This window comes from Oncorhynchus clarkii, chromosome 12 (genome assembly GCF_045791955.1).
Source record: "Oncorhynchus clarkii lewisi isolate Uvic-CL-2024 chromosome 12, UVic_Ocla_1.0, whole genome shotgun sequence".
In the NCBI taxonomy this organism is placed as follows: Eukaryota; Metazoa; Chordata; class Actinopteri; order Salmoniformes; family Salmonidae; genus Oncorhynchus; species Oncorhynchus clarkii.
This window is the reverse complement of record NC_092158.1, coordinates 75,607,411-75,625,901: the sequence shown is the minus strand read 5'-3', so window position 1 is coordinate 75,625,901 and position 18,491 is coordinate 75,607,411. Positions and strand designations below refer to the sequence as shown.

Here is an 18,491-nt window from a genome sequence, read left to right as displayed (position 1 = left end):
TTGACATGATTTGGAAAGGCACACAACTGTCTATAAAAGGTCCCACAGTTGACAGTGCATGTCTGCCAAACCTAGCCATGAGGTCAAAGGAATTGTCCGTAGAGCTCAGAGACAGGATTGTATCTAGGCACAGATCTGGGGAAGGGTACCAAAACATTTCTGCAGCATTGACGGTCCCCAAGAACACAGTGGCATCCATCATTCTTAAATGGAAGAAGTTAGGAACCACCAAAACTCTTCCTAGAGCTAGCCGCCCGGCCAAACTGGACCTCAGACTGGTGCGAAGGTTCACCTTCCAACAGGACAACGACCCAGAGCACACAGTCAAGACAACACAGGAGTGGCTTTGGGACAAGTCTCTGAATGTCCTTGAGTGGCCCACCCAGAGCCCAGACTTGAACCCGATCGAACATCTCTGGAGAGACCTGAAAGTAGCTGTGCAACAACGCTCCCCATCCAACCCGACAGAGCTTGAGAGGATCTGCAGAGAAGAATGGGAGAAACTCCCCAAATACAGGTGTGCCAATCTTGTAGCGTCATACCCAAGAAGACTCTATGCTGTAATCACTACCAAAGGTGCTTCAACTAAGTACTGAGTAAAGGGTCTGAATACTTATATATTTTTTTATAATTGAGCAAAATGTATATAAACCTGTTTTTGCTTTGTCAGTATGGGTTATTATGTGTAGATTGATGAGGGAAAAAATAACTATTTAGTCCATTTTAGAATAAGGCTGTAACGTAACAACATGTGGAAAAGGTCAAGGGGGCTGAATACTTTACTAAGGCATTGTACATGTTTTTTTGTTACAAAGAAATGGTTAACTATAGATAGAATGCAGTAGTTGGTGGACAGCAAGTTGCCTTAAAGCGACCTCGTCACATCTCTCTTGTGTAATTCAAACTCAGCATTGCACCACTCCTGTCCCTCCCATGCCTCGGGTTGGTCTCTCTCAGAATCCCTGAAATGGCCCTTGAGGAGGGCTGGGTGAAACCTCCATAGTAACTAACCCTAAACCTGATTGAACCATAACAACGATGTGCCCAGGCCATGTATAGTTTGTGTGTGTGTGTGGGGGTGGTGTCCTTCTTTTTCTGTCGTGTGTTTGTTGGCCTTTCTGTTCTTCTTTGTTTGCTGTACACTTCACACACTGGGAGTTTCAAGGAGAAGCCCTGCACTGTGGAATGTCACCACAAGATTGATTGTAGCAACACCTGGGTTAGGGTTGTGTTGTTGTTGTTTTTTGGGGAGGTGAGGGGGTAAAGAACATGAGGCCTGCCATGAATATGTTCTATGTTGTTGTGATGCATTTGATTTGTCATAGCAGTTGTTTATGATTCCCAATGACATCTGTTATGTAAGTATTAAGGCAGCGCTGGCCTTTTGACCGAGGCTTTAGGTCAAGTGTTGACATAATGTCCCCTTATGAGGTATGATCACATCAAAAATAGACCAATGCTTATTTAGGCAACACTACCTTTTGTTGGTTATACAGTGCCTTGCAAAAGTATTCATATCCCTTCGATTTTTTCACATTTTATTGTGTTGTGGGATTGAAATGGATTTAATTGTAACTTTTTGTCAACATCCTACACAAATCAAATCAAATGTATTTATATAGCCCTTCGTACATCAGCTGATATCTCAAAGTGCTGTACAGAAACCCAGCCTAAAACCCCAAACAGCAAGCAGTGCAGGTGTAGAAGCACGGTGGCTAGGAAAAACTCCCTAGAACGGCCAAAACCTAGGAAGAAACCTAGAGAGGAACCAGGCTATGTGGGGTGGCCAGTCCTCTTCTGGCTGTGCCGGGTGGAGATTATAACAGAACATGGCCAAGATGTTCAAATGTTCATAAATGACCAGCATGGTCCAATAATAATAAGGCAGAACAATTGAAACTGGAGCAGCAGCACGGCCAGGTGGACTGGGGACAGCAAGGAGTCATCATGTCAGGTAGTCCTGAGGCATGGTCCTAGGGCTCAGGTCCTCCTCCGAGAGAGAGAGAGAGAGAGAGAGAGAGAGAGAGAGAGAGAAAGAAAGAGCGAATTAGAGAGAGCACACTTAAATTCACACAGGACACCAAATAGGACAGGAGAAGTACTCCAGATATAACTAACTGACCCTAGCCCCCCGACACATAAACTACTGCAGCATAAATACTGGAGGCTGAGACAGGAGGGGTCAGGAGACACTGTGGCCCCATCCGAGGACACCCCCGGACAGGGCCAAACAGGAAGGATAAAACCCCACCCACTTTGCCAAAGCACAGCCCCCACACCACTAGAGGGATATCTTCAACCACCAAAATACTTGAATGTCAAAGTGGAAGATTATTATTATTTATTTTTTAAGATGAATAGAAATATAGTTGTTGCATAAGTGTTCAGTCAATACATGTTAGAAACCCCTTTGGTAGTGACTACAGCTGCGAGTCTTCTTGGAGCTTTACACATCTGGATTGTGCAATATTAACCCATTATTCTTTCCATAATTCTTCAAGCTCTGTCAAGATGTTGGTGATTATGGCTAGACAGCTATTTTCATGTCTTGCCATAGATTTTCAAGCAGATTTAAGTCTAAACTGTAACTTGGCCTTGTGTTGTAGATTATTGATCTGCTGAAAGGTGAAATGGTCTCCCAATGTCTGGTGTAAAGAAGACTGAAGTATTTTCGCCTCTAGAATTTTGGCTGTGCTTAGCTTCATCCCGTTTCTTTTTATCCTGAAAAACTCCCCGGTATTTGCGGATGTCAAGCACAGCCATACCACGAAGTAGCCACCACCATGCTTAAAAATGAGGCAGTTACTCAGTGATGTGTTTTGTTGGATTTTGCAACAAACATAAGACTTTGCATTTAGGCCAAAAAGCATATTAATTTGCTATGTTTTTTCCAGTGTTACTTTAGTGCCTTGTTGCATGTTTTAGAATATTCCTGTTCTGTTTATTTTCTGTCATTATTGTTGAGTAACTTTTTTATTTATCCCTTATTTTATCAGGTAAGTTGACTGAGAACACATTATTCAAATTTTACAGCAACAACCTGAGGAATAGTTACAGTGGAGAGAGATGAATGAGCCAATTGAAGCTGGGGATGATTAGGTGACTGTGTTGGTATGAGGGCCAGAATGGGAATTTAGCCAGGACACCAGGGTTAACACCCCTACTCTTACAATAAGTGCCATGGGATCTTTAGTGACCACAGAGAGTCAGAACAGCCATTTAACATCCCATCTGAAAGACAGCACCCTACACAAGGCAATATCCCCAATCACTGCCTTAATGCATTGGGATATTTTTTTTTAGACCAGATAAAAGGTCTCCCATTCAGGACCAACCCTGCTTACCTTCAGAAGCAAGCCAGCAGTGGGATGCAGAGTGGTATGCTGCAATGTTGATTCATCTTCAGTTTTCTCTTATCACCTTCAGCTTTCTCTTATCACACCCATTGAACTCAGTAACTGTTTTAAAATCACCAATGGCCTCGTGGTAATGTCCCTGAGCAGTTTAATTATTTTCCTGCAGCTCAGTTCAGAAGGATGACTGTATTTTTCATGTGTCTGGGTGGTTTAATACATAATCTAAAGCATAGTTATTAACTTGATCATGCTTAAAGAGACATCAATGTTTGATTTGTTATTGTTACCCATCAATCACAGCCAACAAGTGCTCATCATATGTGGGAACTCCTTCAAGACTGTTGGAAAAGCATTCCAGGTGAAGCTGGTTGTGAGAATGCTAAGAGTGTGCAAAGTTGTAATCGTTGCAAAGAGTGGCTACTTTGAAGAATCTCAAATATGAAAATATTTTGAATTGTAAAAAAAAAAAAAAAAGAAGGTTACTACATGATTCCATGTGCGTTATTTCATAGTTTTGATGTCTTCAGTACTATTCTACAATGTAGAGAATAGTAAAAATAAAGAAAAACCCTTGAATGAGTAGGTGTGTCCAATTCCACTTTGTAACAAAATAAAATAAATACAAGAAAGAAATACAAGGGGTATGAATACTTTTGTAAGGCACTGTAGAGGCATGCATGTTTTTTTTAGTATTTCTTTATAAACTCGTGTAGAAAACATCAACCCCCTTAGGGTACCTCCCATATTGGTCTCTTAAACCGTGAACCAGGCATCCCGTCAACACGTATCCTTTACGTAGAAAAAGAGCAACAGTGCCCCAGCTCTGCACTTTTCCTTTTGTTTTCTGACTCCTTTTGGAAGCTCATTTTAGAAAGAGAGGGTCCAGATTGTCTAGCACAGCTGATTTGTAGGGAATTCCGATTTTGCAACTCTTCCAGAACATCAGCTATCTGGATTTGGGTGAAGGAGAAGCGGGGGGTGGGGCAAGTTGCTGCGGGGGGTGCAGAGCTGTTGGCCGGGGTAGGAGTAGCCAGGTGGAAAGCATGGCCAGCAGTAGAAAAATGCTTATTGAAATTCTAGATTATCGTAGATTTATCGGTGGTGACGGTATTTCCTAGCCTCAGTGCAGTGGGCAGCTGGGAGGAGGTGCTCTTAGTCTCCATGGACTTTATGGTGTCTCAAAACCTTTTTTGGAATCAGTGCTACAGGATGCAAATATCTGTTTGAAAAAGCTAGCCTTAGCTTTCCTAACTGACTGTGGAAATTGGTTCCTGACTTCCCTGAACAGTTGCATATTGCAGGGGCAATTCGATGCTAAAGCAGTACGCCACGGGATGTTTTTGTGCTGGTCAAGGGCAGTCAAGTCTGGAGTGAACCAAGGGCTATATCTGTTCTTAGTTCTACATTTTTTAGAATGGGGCTTACTTATTTAAGATGGTGAGGAAAGCACTTTTAAAGAACATCCTCTACTGACGGGATGAGGTCAGTATCCTTCCAGGATACCCGGGCCAGGTCGATTAGAAAGGCCTGCTCGCTGAAGTGTTTTAGGGAGCGTTTGACAGTGATGAGTGGTGATCGTTTGACCGCGGGCCCCTTACGGACGCAGGCAATGAGGCAGTGATCGCTGAGATCCTGGTTGAAGACAGCAGAGGTGTATTTAGAGGGCAAGTTGGTCAGGATGATATCTATGAGGGTGCCCATGTTTACTGATATAGGGTTGTACCGGGTAGGTTCCTTGATAATTTGTGTGAGATTGAAGGCAATCTAGCTTAGTTTGTAGGACAGCCGGGGTGCTAAACATATCCCAGTTTAGGTCACCTAACAGTACACAGTACGAACTCTGAAGATAGATGGGGGGCAATCAATTCACATATGGTGTCCAGGGCACAGCTGGGGGCTGAAGGGAGTCTATAACAAACAACAATAGTAAGAGACTTATTTCTGGAACGGTGGATTTTTAAAAGTAGAAACTTGAACTGTTTGGGCACAGACCTGGATAGTATGACAGAACTCGGCAGGCTATCTCTGCAGCAGATCGCAACTCCGCCCCCTTTGGCAGTTCTATCTTGATGGAAAATGTTGTAGATGGAGATGGAATTTCAGAATTTTTGGTGGCCTTCCTAAGCCAGGATTCAGACACGGCTAGTACATCAGGGTTGGCGGAGAGTGCTAAAGCAGTGAATAAAACACATTTAGGGAGGATGCTTCTGATGTTAACATGCATGAAACCAAGGCTTTTACGGTTACAGAAGTCAACAAATGAGGGCGCCTGGGGAATAGGTGTGATGCTGGGGGCTACAGGGCCAAGGTTAACCTCCACATCACCAGAGGAACAGAGGAGGAGTAGAATAAAGGTATGGCTAAAGGCTATAAGAACTGGTCGCCTAGTGCGTTGGTAACAGAGAATAAAAGGGGCAGATTTCTGGGCGTGGTAGAATAGATTCAGGGCATAATGTACAGACAAGGGTATGGTAGGATGTGAGTACAGTGGGGGCAAACCTATGCATTTTCGTGTCTTTGGCTACGCCGGATTAATTGATATGACATGCTATTCTATAAAATAATTTATCCGTAATTAATATAACCTGATTGAGCTAATCATGTAAATGTAATTAACTAGAGAGTCGGGCACCACAAAATAATATTTATAGAGCTGTTATCTTCCGAATAAACTCTTAAAGACCTAGTAATATTTTACATCAATAGCAGTCAACATTAATCGTCACCTTAATTCAGTCTCATCTGAAAGTTATAAATTCTTGGTTATCTGCAAGGACCCTGGCTAACAATTTGAATCAGCAATACAAAATTGGGTTTAATAATTTATTTACTAAATGCCTAACTAATCACACAGAATTACACATACACATAATTAAATTATAACTTTATTACAAATTACGTCATAAAGGAAAACGTCCCTAGCAGGCGGAACAGATATGACAGCTTGTTACACAAAAGAAAAGGGCATGTGTTTCAGTGAAAGAGCGGGAAGACTGAGGAACAAAGGGAAGAAGCTGTGCTATCGTAAATACAGTATCTTATGCATTCTAAATTACCGCCCATTTGGAAAAGGAAAATGCAATAAATATTTACTCTGAGCTGCGCTTCGGTAGGTTGGTGGTAGATGGAAGGCCGTGTTGCCCAACCGAGTCCTTTGAAGAATGTCTCTGGTGGTCAATTGGATACGTTGTAGTAACGTCGTTGTGTGGTAGACGGGATACTCTGTCTATTCCTTCCTAACCTGCATTTGCAGCTGCGGTTGCTAACTCAACGGCTAGGAGATATCACTTCTGTAGTGAATAAGAGTTCAGAGTTCATACCATACGCAATCAAAGCTCACACTGATGTTGGCTTCGTTCTGTAGGTATTATCTGAACCATTCTGACATAGGACCGTTGTCCTACATCCCCGGAACAGGAAGTTCTATTGTCGTCAAGGCTTTATATAGGAAGGGAGAAAATGGGTGTTTCATAGTTTACAACCTCTATCTCTTCACGTAGGCGGGCCACTGAGTGAGCAGCCCTATCTTATGAAAACCCACATCTCACATTTTAGAAGCTAAAATCACATTTCATCCCCTCACAAATAATTTAATATTCAAACATTTAAATTGAACAACAATTCCATGTGAATCCGATAAATCTGATGTGTAGACTTTCCACTGTAGAGTTTGTCATCTTATCATTGATGAGAATGTCTCAGATGACAACCAAACTGACATCATATTCATTAAGTACCACCGAATATGTTCCATTGGTCGGATTACCAGAATATAGTTCATTTCCCCCCACCTTCTGACGTTCCCAGAATCTCTGTTAACCAAGGGTTTTGCCAATGTAACCTCAGTAGGGTAGAGAGAGGAAAAGGGGGGGAGAGGTATTTATGACTGTCATAAACCTACCCCCCCAGGCCAAAGTCATGACAGCATTGAGTGACGATGAGAGAGCTTGCATCTTTGGAGACCCCAGCGAAGCCAGGTGAGGTATCCCCATGTGTGGAGTGTGTGACAAAAGAGTTATCTAAGGCATGTTGAGCTGGAATTGGGGCTCTACAGTGAAATAAAACGATAACTAACCGAAACAGCAGAAGACAAGGCATATTGACATTAGAGAGAGGCATGTGTAGCTGAGTGATCATGGGTCCAATGAGCAGCAATCGGTGAGTCCGGGAGCCGTTTGGTAGTTTTTCAGAGCTTGTTTTTTTCAGGCAGTGGAAACTAAGCGCTTGCTGAAACCCTTTAAACGCTGCTCAAACACAGAGTATATAACCTGTCACAGTGTGTTTCATGGCTCTTCCTTTTCTCAGGACTCTTCTTATCTAACTACCAGTAGAGAGAGCTAGATAGACTGAGAAGTAGGCAGATAAATGTGAGGTGTGAAGGAGAGAGAGAGCAGAGTTTAATCATTTTAACTGAACTTAGAAGTCCCTGAGTATGTCTTTTTTAATCACCTCAGCTTCGCTATGAATGACGATTGGGTTCTGAAAGCCTCCATTCCCATAGCTGCGATTTCCATGGTTACCTTTCACCTGTTCCTTAAACAAACAGTGAGCAACTGCCATGATTCAAGAGCTGCGTTAGCAGACCAGAGAGAGAGAGAACTTCCACAAAGCTGTGAGTGATCTGAGAGACAAGGCAAGAAGGGCATTCTAAGCAAGCTCGTCCTGGGGCTCTGTTCACAAACACACCCCACAGAGCCCCAGGACAGCAACACAATTAGACCCAACCAAATAATGAGAAAACAAAAAGATAATTACTTGACACATTGGAAAGAATTAACAAAAAATTGAGCAAACTAGAATGCTATTTGGCCCTAAACAGAGAGTACACAGTGGCAGAATACCTGACCACTGTGACTGACCCAAACTTAAGGAAAGCTTTGACTATGTACAGATTCAGTGAGTGTAACGGATGTGAAACGGCTAGCTTAGTTAGTGGTGTGCGCTAAATAGCGTTTCAATTGGTGACGTCACTTGCTCTGAGACCTTGAAGTAGTTGTTTCCCTTGCTCTGCAAGGGCTGCGGCTTTTGTGGAGCGATGGGTAACGATGCTTCATGGGTGACTGTTGTTGATGTGTGCAGAGGGTCCCTGGTTCGCGCCCGGGTATGGACGGTCTAAACTTATACTGTTACATGAGCATAGCCTTGCTATTGAGAAAGGCCGCCGTAGGCAGACCTGGCTCTCAAGAGTAGACAGGCTATATGCACACTGCCCACAAAATGAGGTGGAAACTGAGCTGCACTTCCTAACCTCCTGCCCAATGTTTGACCATATTAGAGACACATCAGATTACACAGATCCACAAAGAATTTGAAAACAAACCCGATTTTGATAAACTCCCATATCTACTGGGTGAAATACCATAGTGTGCTATCACTGCAGCAAGATTTGTGACCTGTTGCCACAAGAAAAGGTCAACCAATGAAGAACAAACACCATTGTAAATACAACCCATATTCCTGCTTATTTATTTTCCCTTTTGTACTTTGACCATTTGTACATCGTTACAACACTGTATATATACATAATATGACATTTGTAATGTCTTTATTCTTTTGAAACTTCTGTGAGTGTAATGTTTACTGTTAATTTCTATTGTTTATTTCACTTTTGTATATTATCTACCTCACTTGCTTTGACAATGTTAACATATGTTTCCCATGCCAATAAAGCCCCTTGAATTTAATTTAATGAGAGAGAGAGAGAGAGAGAGAGAGAGAGAGAGAGAATAAAACAATATTACCGGCCATATCATGTTCAATGAGAGAGTCCAGTTTTTTCAAGTTCTCTACTGGAATTTGGAACTGCTGGAACTTTATCAATTCATAGTACATATTCATAGTACATATTCCAGATGGACAAAGGTTACTGGCTTCAAAGAACAAGAGCCACAGAGGTTTGACAGCTCATTTTGAATCGGCCTGTTTTAACACCTTGGAGGATGCCTTGTCCGTCGGTTGTAAATGTTTTTCATATTTCTCTCTTAGCTTGACATTAATTACCTTTGCCTTCAGAAATATATAATTAATGTTTCTCTGATCTGCTGTCTTTTAGAGTATTTTCCCTCCTTCAGTATCTTCTCAATAGGGATCCTAAATTCACTATAACTTAATATGGATGATAAAAGCTATTTGTTACCCATAGACCCCTTTGACATGTCTTCCTAAAAACAATGACTGGACGTAGACCAGTTATTTTTCAACCCACCATCCATCTTTCTTGAACTCTGTCCTCCTCTCTCCTCCTCTCTCATGGTCTTTGTCACTGTCTCTTTTCCCTCTCCTCCCATGGTATCTATCTCTTTACTGCGTTTATTGCCTATACTGTTATTTCCTCCCAAATCATATAGTGTAAGGGGAACAATCTTGTACAATATATTCATCGTCACATATGAGACTGGCTATATACCTGTATAGTGTGTGGATAGCAACAGTTCCAACGGTACTGTCATCATCCTTACATGTCCCTGACCTTAACACCCTATTGGTTTAACAGGCTCGGGGGTCCTTATTAGAGGTCGACCGATTATGATTTTTTTCAACACCGATACCGATTATTGGAGGACCAAAAGAGCCGATACCGATTTAATAATTATTTATTTATTTGTAATAATGACAATTACAACAATACTGAATGAACACTTATTTTAACTTAATATAATACATCAATAACATCAATTTAGCCTCAAGTAAATAATGAAACATGTTAAATTTGGTTTAAATAATGCAAAAACAAAGTGTATGTAAGAAAGCTAACGTTTCAGTGTCTTGTTCAGAACATGAGAAAGCTGGTGGTTTCTTTTAACATGAGTCTTCAATATTCCCAGGTAAGAAGTTTTAGGTTGTAGTTATTATAGGAATTATAGGACTATTTCCCTCTATACCATTTGTATTTCATTAACCTTTGACTATTAGATGTTCTTATAAGCACTTTAGTATTGCCAATGTAACAGTATAGCTTCCGTCCCTCTCCTTGCTCCTCCCTGGGCTTGAACCAGGAACACAAGGACAACAGCCACCATCGAAGCAGCGTTACCCATGCAGAGCAAGGGGAACAACTACTAGAAGGCTCAGAGCAAGTAATGTTTGAAACGCTATTAGCGCGTGCTAACTAGCTAGCAATTTCACATCGGTTACACCAGCCTCATCTCAGGAGTTGATAGGCTTGAAGTCATAAACAGCGCAATGCTTGACGCACAACGAAGAGCTGCTGGCAAAACGCACTAAAGTGCTGTTTGAATGAATGTTTACCGCCTGCTTCTGCCTACCACCGCTCTGTCAGGTACTTAGATACTTGTATGCTCAGTCAGATTATATGCAACGCAGGACACGCTAGATAATATCAAGTAATATCATCAACCATTTGTAGTTAACTAGTGATTATGATTGTTTTTTATAAGATTAGTTTAATGCTAGCTAGCAACTTACCTTGGCTTACAGCATTCGCGTAACAGGCAGTCTCCTCGTGGAATGCAACGAGAGAGAGGCAGGTCGTTATTGCGTTGGACTAGTTAACTGTAAGGTTGCAAGATTGGATCCCCCGAGCTGACAAGGTGAAAATCTGTCGTTCTGCCCCTGAACAAGGCAGTTAACCCACCGTTCCTAGGCCGTCATTGAAAATAAGAATGTGTTCTTAACTGACTTGCCTAGTTAAATAAAGGTATAAAAAAAAATAATCCCCGCCTAAAAATACCGATTTCCGATTGTTATGAAAACTTGAAATCGGCCCTAAATAATTGGCCATTCCGATTAATCGGTCAACCTCTAGTCCTTATACACTTACAGTTTAACATGTGTACATGGATGTATCATGTTCTGTCTAGACATTGACATACTCAGAAGGGAGTTGTAACAGACCATTCAATCTAGATATTCCTGGCAGTCGACACTCGACAGATTGAGCAAGAGCGACGCATATCGGAAATATCATGTGTCAGTACAGTAATGGGCTACATACATATGAGCGAGATATTCAGGTCTTATAAATATGTGACAAAAGATATTGCAGTTGAATAATTTTATGACCTCACTAAACTCAAAGAAATGGGTCACTTTACTTCTTATCATTCAGAGCTCCTCTAGGTTATCTGTGAATGACACGGGGTCATAGTTCCACAACTCATACCATTCATTTTAACTGCTGAGTATTTTATTCTATAGTTCTACCCTTTACTTTCCAAGTGAACTGCATTAAAGGTGTCTCCAAGTGTCACAAAGGGTATAATGAAATAATAATTTCATGGTCGTTGAGCTTTGTTTTGCGCTATTAAAAGAGTGGGCATGGTTTTGCAGTAGTGTTCTTTACTTGAGCAGACTGTTGGTTCTTGCCAGTTGCCATCACCTGTATATGTAATCACTCATTAAACTTCCCAGTTTCACATTCAACACACCTGGACATTTTATCACAAACACCTATGAGCTGTCATGACGTTTACAATGATGTTTGCAAACAACAGAATATCTCAAACTTCATTCATATTCATGATTCACTCCAATTACAGGCCTGAAAGTCCCATTGTTTTTAGCATGGAAGCGCGCCTGAAATATGCCCATTGTTTACTTCAGTGTAATGAAAAGAAACAGCTGTTTGTGAGATTGGGATTTGGTCCACGCTCAGCATTATTAACCTATTAAACCATGTGACTGCCCCGGCAGAAGCCCAATATACAATTAAGAGAGTGTACACACACACACACACACACACACACACACACACACACAGATTGGCACTGTAGAGAAAGCTTGAAAGCAGAGACACTCAGAGACTGACACACAGGGCCGGCTCTAGCCTTTTAGGGACCTTAAGCGAGATTTGGTCCCCCCGCCCCCCTTTTTTTTTAAAGTGAATTTCCTGCAAGTGCACACATTTTACCATTGGGCAGAGATTATTATTTTTTGTGCAATTTTATGACAAATTTCATCCAATTTTACTCATTTTGCCATTGGGCAGAGATAAATAAATTGCAGTTTTACAGCTAATTTCTTGCAATTCTACACATTTTGCCAGGACTTATGCCATGTTAATAATATCTGAGTGAAAGTGACTAACAAAATCAATGGGGCCCCTAGGTATTTGGGTACCTCCTGCCCTGCGTGCCTCCTGCCCTGCGTGCCTCATGCCCTGCCCTGCGTACCTCATGCCCTGCGTACCTCATGCCCTGCGTACCTCATGCCCTGCGTGCCTCATGCCCTGCGTGCCTGGTCGATATTTGGCCATGATTAATACAATTTTAGATGACTGGCTATAATTTACCAATCAAGGAATTGTTAACTGACATGGCTAATTGACTGACTGTCAAGTGACTGAAAAAACAAGAGAAAAATAGCTGATCCATAACCAAATATCGAACTTATGCCTTGTATATTCTGCTATTCTAACTCTCAACAATAAGTTGAGACCCCAACTGAGATCCTAAGAAATGTTTTATGATGTATGTGTATGTTGGGGGCCCCCTAGCGGCTTGAAGCCCAAAGCGACCGCTTATGTTGCTAATGCCTGGAGCCGGCTCTGCTGACACCTCATACACATCCTCTGTTTCAGATCATCATGCTCCATTACTCATTGACAGGACAGGACGGATAGACTGCACCGTTACCACTGCAGGTGTTGTTCCTGTTGCACTTGTGGATCTGTTTGGATGCAAATATCCATCTGAGGGTATTTCTGTTTGATTTATGGTAGCGGAAGGAAGTCTAATGCGACAGTTGCCAAGAAATAACTCCTAGTGAATCCAAATCTTAGGAGCTAAGGGCTTTTTTATATTAGCTGTGAGTGTTATCAGCTTAGCCAAGCTGCTTTATCAAGCCACAGCTCTTATTTTTAGGGTCTGCAGTGCATATACAAACAGCCCAGGATTGGGAGTGTTACAAGGAACACAAACTGGCTGCACGCGTGCACCGTCGTGCGCAATCGTGGATAAATGTATTTTGTCCCTGTAAGGATCTGGGTGTAGCTGGTGCAGAGGAGTCAGGCGCAGGAGAGCAGAGATGAGTAACACAAGGAACTTTACTCAAAATAGAAAGCCGGTGAAGTCGACTGCCGAACGCCGCCCGAACAAGGAGAGGGACCGACTTCGGTGGAAGTCTTGACAGTCCCCCCAGGACCAAACGCGATCACGACACGCAGGTTAAAATATCAAAACAAACTCTGAACCAATTACATTCATTTGGGGACAGGTCGAAAAGCATTTAACATTTATGGCAATTTAGCTAGCTAGCTTGCACTTGCTAGCTAATTTGTCCTATTTAGATAGCTTGCTGTTGCTAACTAATTTGTCCTGGGATATACAGTGCCTTGCGAAAGTATTCGTCCCCCTTGAACTTTGCGACCTTTTGCCACATTTCAGGCTTCAAACATAAAGATATAAAACTGTATTTTTTTTGTGAAGAATCAACAACAAGTGGGACACAATCATGAAGTGGAACGACATTTATTGGATATTTCAAACTTTTTTAACAAATCAAAAACTGAAAAATTGGGCGTGAAAAATTATTCAGCCCCCTTAAGTTAATACTTTGTAGCGCCACCTTTTGCTGCGATTACAGCTGTAAGTCGCTTGGGGTATGTCTCCATCAGTTTTGCACATCGAGAGACTGACATTTTTTCCCATTCCTCCTTGCAAAACAGCTCGAGCTCAGTGAGGTTGGATGGAGAGCATTTGTGAACAGCAGTTTTCAGTTCTTTCCACAGATTCTCGATTGGATTCAGGTCTGGACTTTGACTTGGCCATTCTAACACCTGGATATGTTTATTTTTGAACCATTCCATTGTAGATTTTGCTTTATGTTTTGGATCATTGTCTTGTTGGAAGACAAATCTCCGTCCCAGTCTCAGGTCTTTTGCAGACTCCATCAGGTTTTCTTCCAGAATGGTCCTGTATTTGGCTCCATCCATCTTCCCATCAATTTTAACCATCTTCCCTGTCCCTGCTGAAGAAAAGCAGGCCCAAACCATGATGCTGCCACCACCATGTTTGACAGTGGGGATGGTGTGTTCAGCTGTGTTGCTTTTACGCCAAACATAACGTTTTGCATTGTTGCCAAAAAGTTCAATTTTGGTTTAATCTGACCTCTCGAGGTGCTCTGACCTTCTTCCACATGTTTGGTGTGTCTCCCAGGTGGCTTGTGGCAAACTTTAAACAACACTTTTTATGGATATCTTTAAGAAATGGCTTTCTTCTTGCCACTCTTCCATAAAGGCCAGATTTGTGCAATATACGACTGATTGTTGTCCTATGGACAGAGTCTCCCACCTCAGCTGTAGATCTCTGCAGTACATCCAGAGTGATCATGGGCCTCTTGGCTGCATCTCTGATCAGTCTTCTCCTTGTATGAGCTGAAAGTTTAGAGGGACGGCCAGGTCTTGGTAGATTTGCAGTGGTCTGATACTCCTTCCATTTCAATATTATCGCTTGCACAGTGCTCCTTGGGATGTTTAAAGCTTGGGAAATCTTTTTGTATCCAAATCCGGCTTTAAACTTCTTCACAACAGTATCTCGGACCTGCCTGGTGTGTTCCTTGTTCTTCATGATGCTCTCTGCGCTTTTAACGGACCTCTGAGACTATCACAGTGCAGGTGCATTTATACGGAGACTTGATTACACACAGGTGGACTGTATTTATCATCATTAGTCATGTAGGTCAACATTGGATCATTCAGAGATCCTCACTGAACTTCTGGAGAGAGTTTGCTGCACTGAAAGTAAAGGGGCTGAATAATTTTGCACGCCCAATTTTTCAGTTTTTGATTTGTTAAAAAAGTTTGAAATATCCAATAAATGTCGTTCCACTTCATGATTGTGTCCCACTTGTTGTTGATTCTTCACAAAAACATACAGTTTTATATCTTTATGTTTGAAGCCTGAAATGTGGCAAAAGGTCGCAAAGTTCAAGGGGGCCGAATACTTTCGCAAGGCACTGTATAAACATTGAGTTGTTATTTTACCTGAAACTTTCATAAATTAGGTGCTTTACCACCACTGACCTCGTTCGTCTTTCAGTCACCAACGTGGGTATAACCAATGAGGAGATGGCACACGGGTACCTACTTCTATAAACCAATGAGAAAATGGGAGAGGCAGGACTTGCAGTGCGTTCTTTGTCACAAATAGAACTGACTTCTATTTTAGCCCTTGGCAACGCAGACACTTGTTGGTGCAATAATTGAATAATATAGATTTCTACATTTATTTTCCAACGCTCGCGCACCCGACGCGAGTGGTGTAGTCAGCCTGTTACTGTGTGGTGGAGGGGAACTTGACTATGAGTGTATCTCTTTCACCCTGAATTAGGATACTAGGTGCTAAATGTATTTTCCCAAGTGTCCAATGTAGGTGCACAGGTCGAGAGAAAAATTTGAGTAATCAAGGTGACAGGCAGTGACACGTTCAATACCACCTTTCACACTCTTGTCTGCATCTAGCTGATCTAGGGTGTCGTTAGTCCAACAGTTGCAAAAGATACTTTCTTTTGGACGAATTCAAGTATGTTTATCCCCGTTTCGTTCTAGTTTCTTACGTTTTTAAGAAAAGTTTTTGGATAAAATCGGATGGATGAATACACCCGTGATCCCACGCAAACACAGTTCACTTTCATAGCAGCCACATAAAAACAGCATGATCATTTTGCTCGTTGTAAAATTCCTTCTCGCATCTACACGCTCTCCTCCTCTCACCTTTTCCCTTTGCTTGTGGACTTCAGTACACAACTCATTAGTTGTCTGTGACCAGGCGAAAAAACCTTTCCAAGCCAAACCTTCATATCATAACCATTTAACTGCTACACACAGCCTACATTGTCACCATATTAACTAATGTCATAGCTAGTCAACATAGCTACTAGAACTAACATGTTAGTAAACCCGCTACAGTCAGCCAGCAGTTTAGCAATTACCCCGAAGGGCCCAGTGGCAATAAATTAATAAAATCAAAAGCTTACCTTGACTTGGAAGAGTTCCAGTATTGGATAGCCATAGTAAGCTAGCTAACATAACATCCCTCTCTGTTTGAGCCGAGTGTTTGAGTAGGCTAAACTAGCTAGCTGCATTCACTAACTAAGTGAAAGTGGAAGAAAACAAATACAACAAAATATAGCTGTCTCTCTCTCTCTTGCTTCTCCTTCATTTTTAAATAAATACTCACCACATTTTATGCACTGCAGTGCTAGCTATCTGTAGCTTATGATTTCAGTACTAGATTAATTCTCTGATCCTTTGATTGGGTGGACAACATGTCAGTTCATGCTGCATAGGTTCATAGGTTGGAGGGCATACTCTGGAAGTTATCATAATTAGTCTATGGAAGGGGGTGAGAACCATGAGCCTCCTAGGTTTTATATTGAAGTCAGTGTACCCAGAAGAGGACAGAAGCTAGCTGTCCTCCGGCTACACCATGGTGCTACCATACAGAGTGATGTTGAGGCTACTGTAGACCTTCATTGTAAAATGGTGTTTTAATCAATTATTTGGTGACTTGTGAATATATTTAGTATAGTTTTCTCTAAAAAGGATAACTTTTTAAATGTTTCACTTAATGTTTCACTAAATTCACTGAGGAGGATGGTCCTAAGCCTCCACTGTCCCACATGTCTTTTGTGTTTCTCAGTGTAGCTTCACTCCTGTGACTAGAGATTGACTTAACATTTAGCACAAATTGATCTCCTTTAAAAAAATCTGCAGATGGGGAATCTGGTAATTTTTTAACTTATTTTTGTGCCTTCATTTTCAACATCCTTCTTGCAGTGACAGTGTTATGTTTGATGAGGCATAATCGTAATTGGAGGTGGCCTCTGGCTCCATCCATTTGGGATTACCTGAGGTCAGAGTGAAAGCTGAACAGGAGGAAGTGGTGTGAGCCGAACAGGAGGAAGTGGACCTCGCTTAGCAGGCAGCGTGACATCCTTTACACCAGCATGATCCCATTCAAATCATACACCCTTTAGTTCTGACGCTAAATGGCTTATCTAGGATCAAACTCTGCAGATCAATAGTTCTTAACCTCAGACTTATCATTACACATTTACTATTAGTTGCTAGTTGTTAACCTATTTCTAGTTTAGTTAAACTTTGATTCAAAGTGGCAGGTGTGAAATTATCTGAAAATTCTATCTGCTACAAACTACCTATCAAAGTAAAGCCCTACAATATTTACAGTATCAGTGTTCAATAACTCCTGGATCTGGTAGTTCAAAGCGAATCTTATCGCCCTGTGTTTTAGTGTTTAACAGACACATTCTTGTTTCTCTGTTCTTCCTTTGTTCTCCTGGTGGACATAGTAATCCTATAGCCTTGACAGGCTCTGCTTCCATACCTCCAAAGGCACTAGTTAAAGCCCTTGACGGGGAACATCTGTGGGGTATAGATGCACCAGGCTTTTCCAGAGAACCCGGAGGCTTTACGAGACAGAGGACGGTTTTTTGAGACATTCTCCACTGCTCTGGCCAGGGCTTTGGAGTTGCCCGTCCCTGACACACCCTCGCACAGCTTGATTTTCTATGGAAAATCCCTCCTGCCTTGCGGAGGGAATAGCTACACTGTTTGTATTTGGTCATGTTTCCGGTCACCTTTCCCTGGTTAAAAGCAGTGGTTCGCGCTTTCAGTTTCACGTGAATTCTGCCATCAATCCACGGTTTCTGGTTTGGGAATGTTTTAATCGTTGCTATGGGAACGACATCATCAATGCACTTTCTAATGAACTCGCTCACCGAATCAGCGTATTCGTCAATGTTGTTGTTGGACGCAATGCGGAAAATATCCCAGTCCGCGTGATCGAAGCAGTCTTGAAGCGTGGAATCAGATTGGTCGGACCAGCGTTGAACAGACCTGAGCGCGGAAGCTTCTTGTTTTAGTTTCTGTCTGTAGGCAGGGAGCAACAAAATGGAGTCGTGGTCAGCTTTTCCGAAAGGAGGGCGGGGGAGGGCCTTATATGCGTCGCAGAAGTTAGAATAGCAGTGATCCAAGGTTTTACCAGCCCTGGTTGCGCAATCGATATACCTTGTCTCTGGTTGACTCTTGAGATTCAGGAAGGAGAAAAGTGGCTGTAGGTTAAAGAAGTACCCTGAGGCACTCCGCACAAATACAAAAAGACCCAAACACTTGGCATGATAATAATCGTATGTCCGTTTCATGGCCTTTCACTGTCA

At 42.0% G+C, this 18,491-nt stretch overlaps 1 protein-coding gene across 2 annotated transcripts in view; it reads left to right on the top strand.

The window, feature by feature from the left end:
• Positions 1-18,491, top strand: part of LOC139421291 (serine/threonine-protein kinase WNK4-like) — a 90,437-nt gene that overhangs the window by 13,412 nt on the left and 58,534 nt on the right. The window lies entirely within an intron of this gene.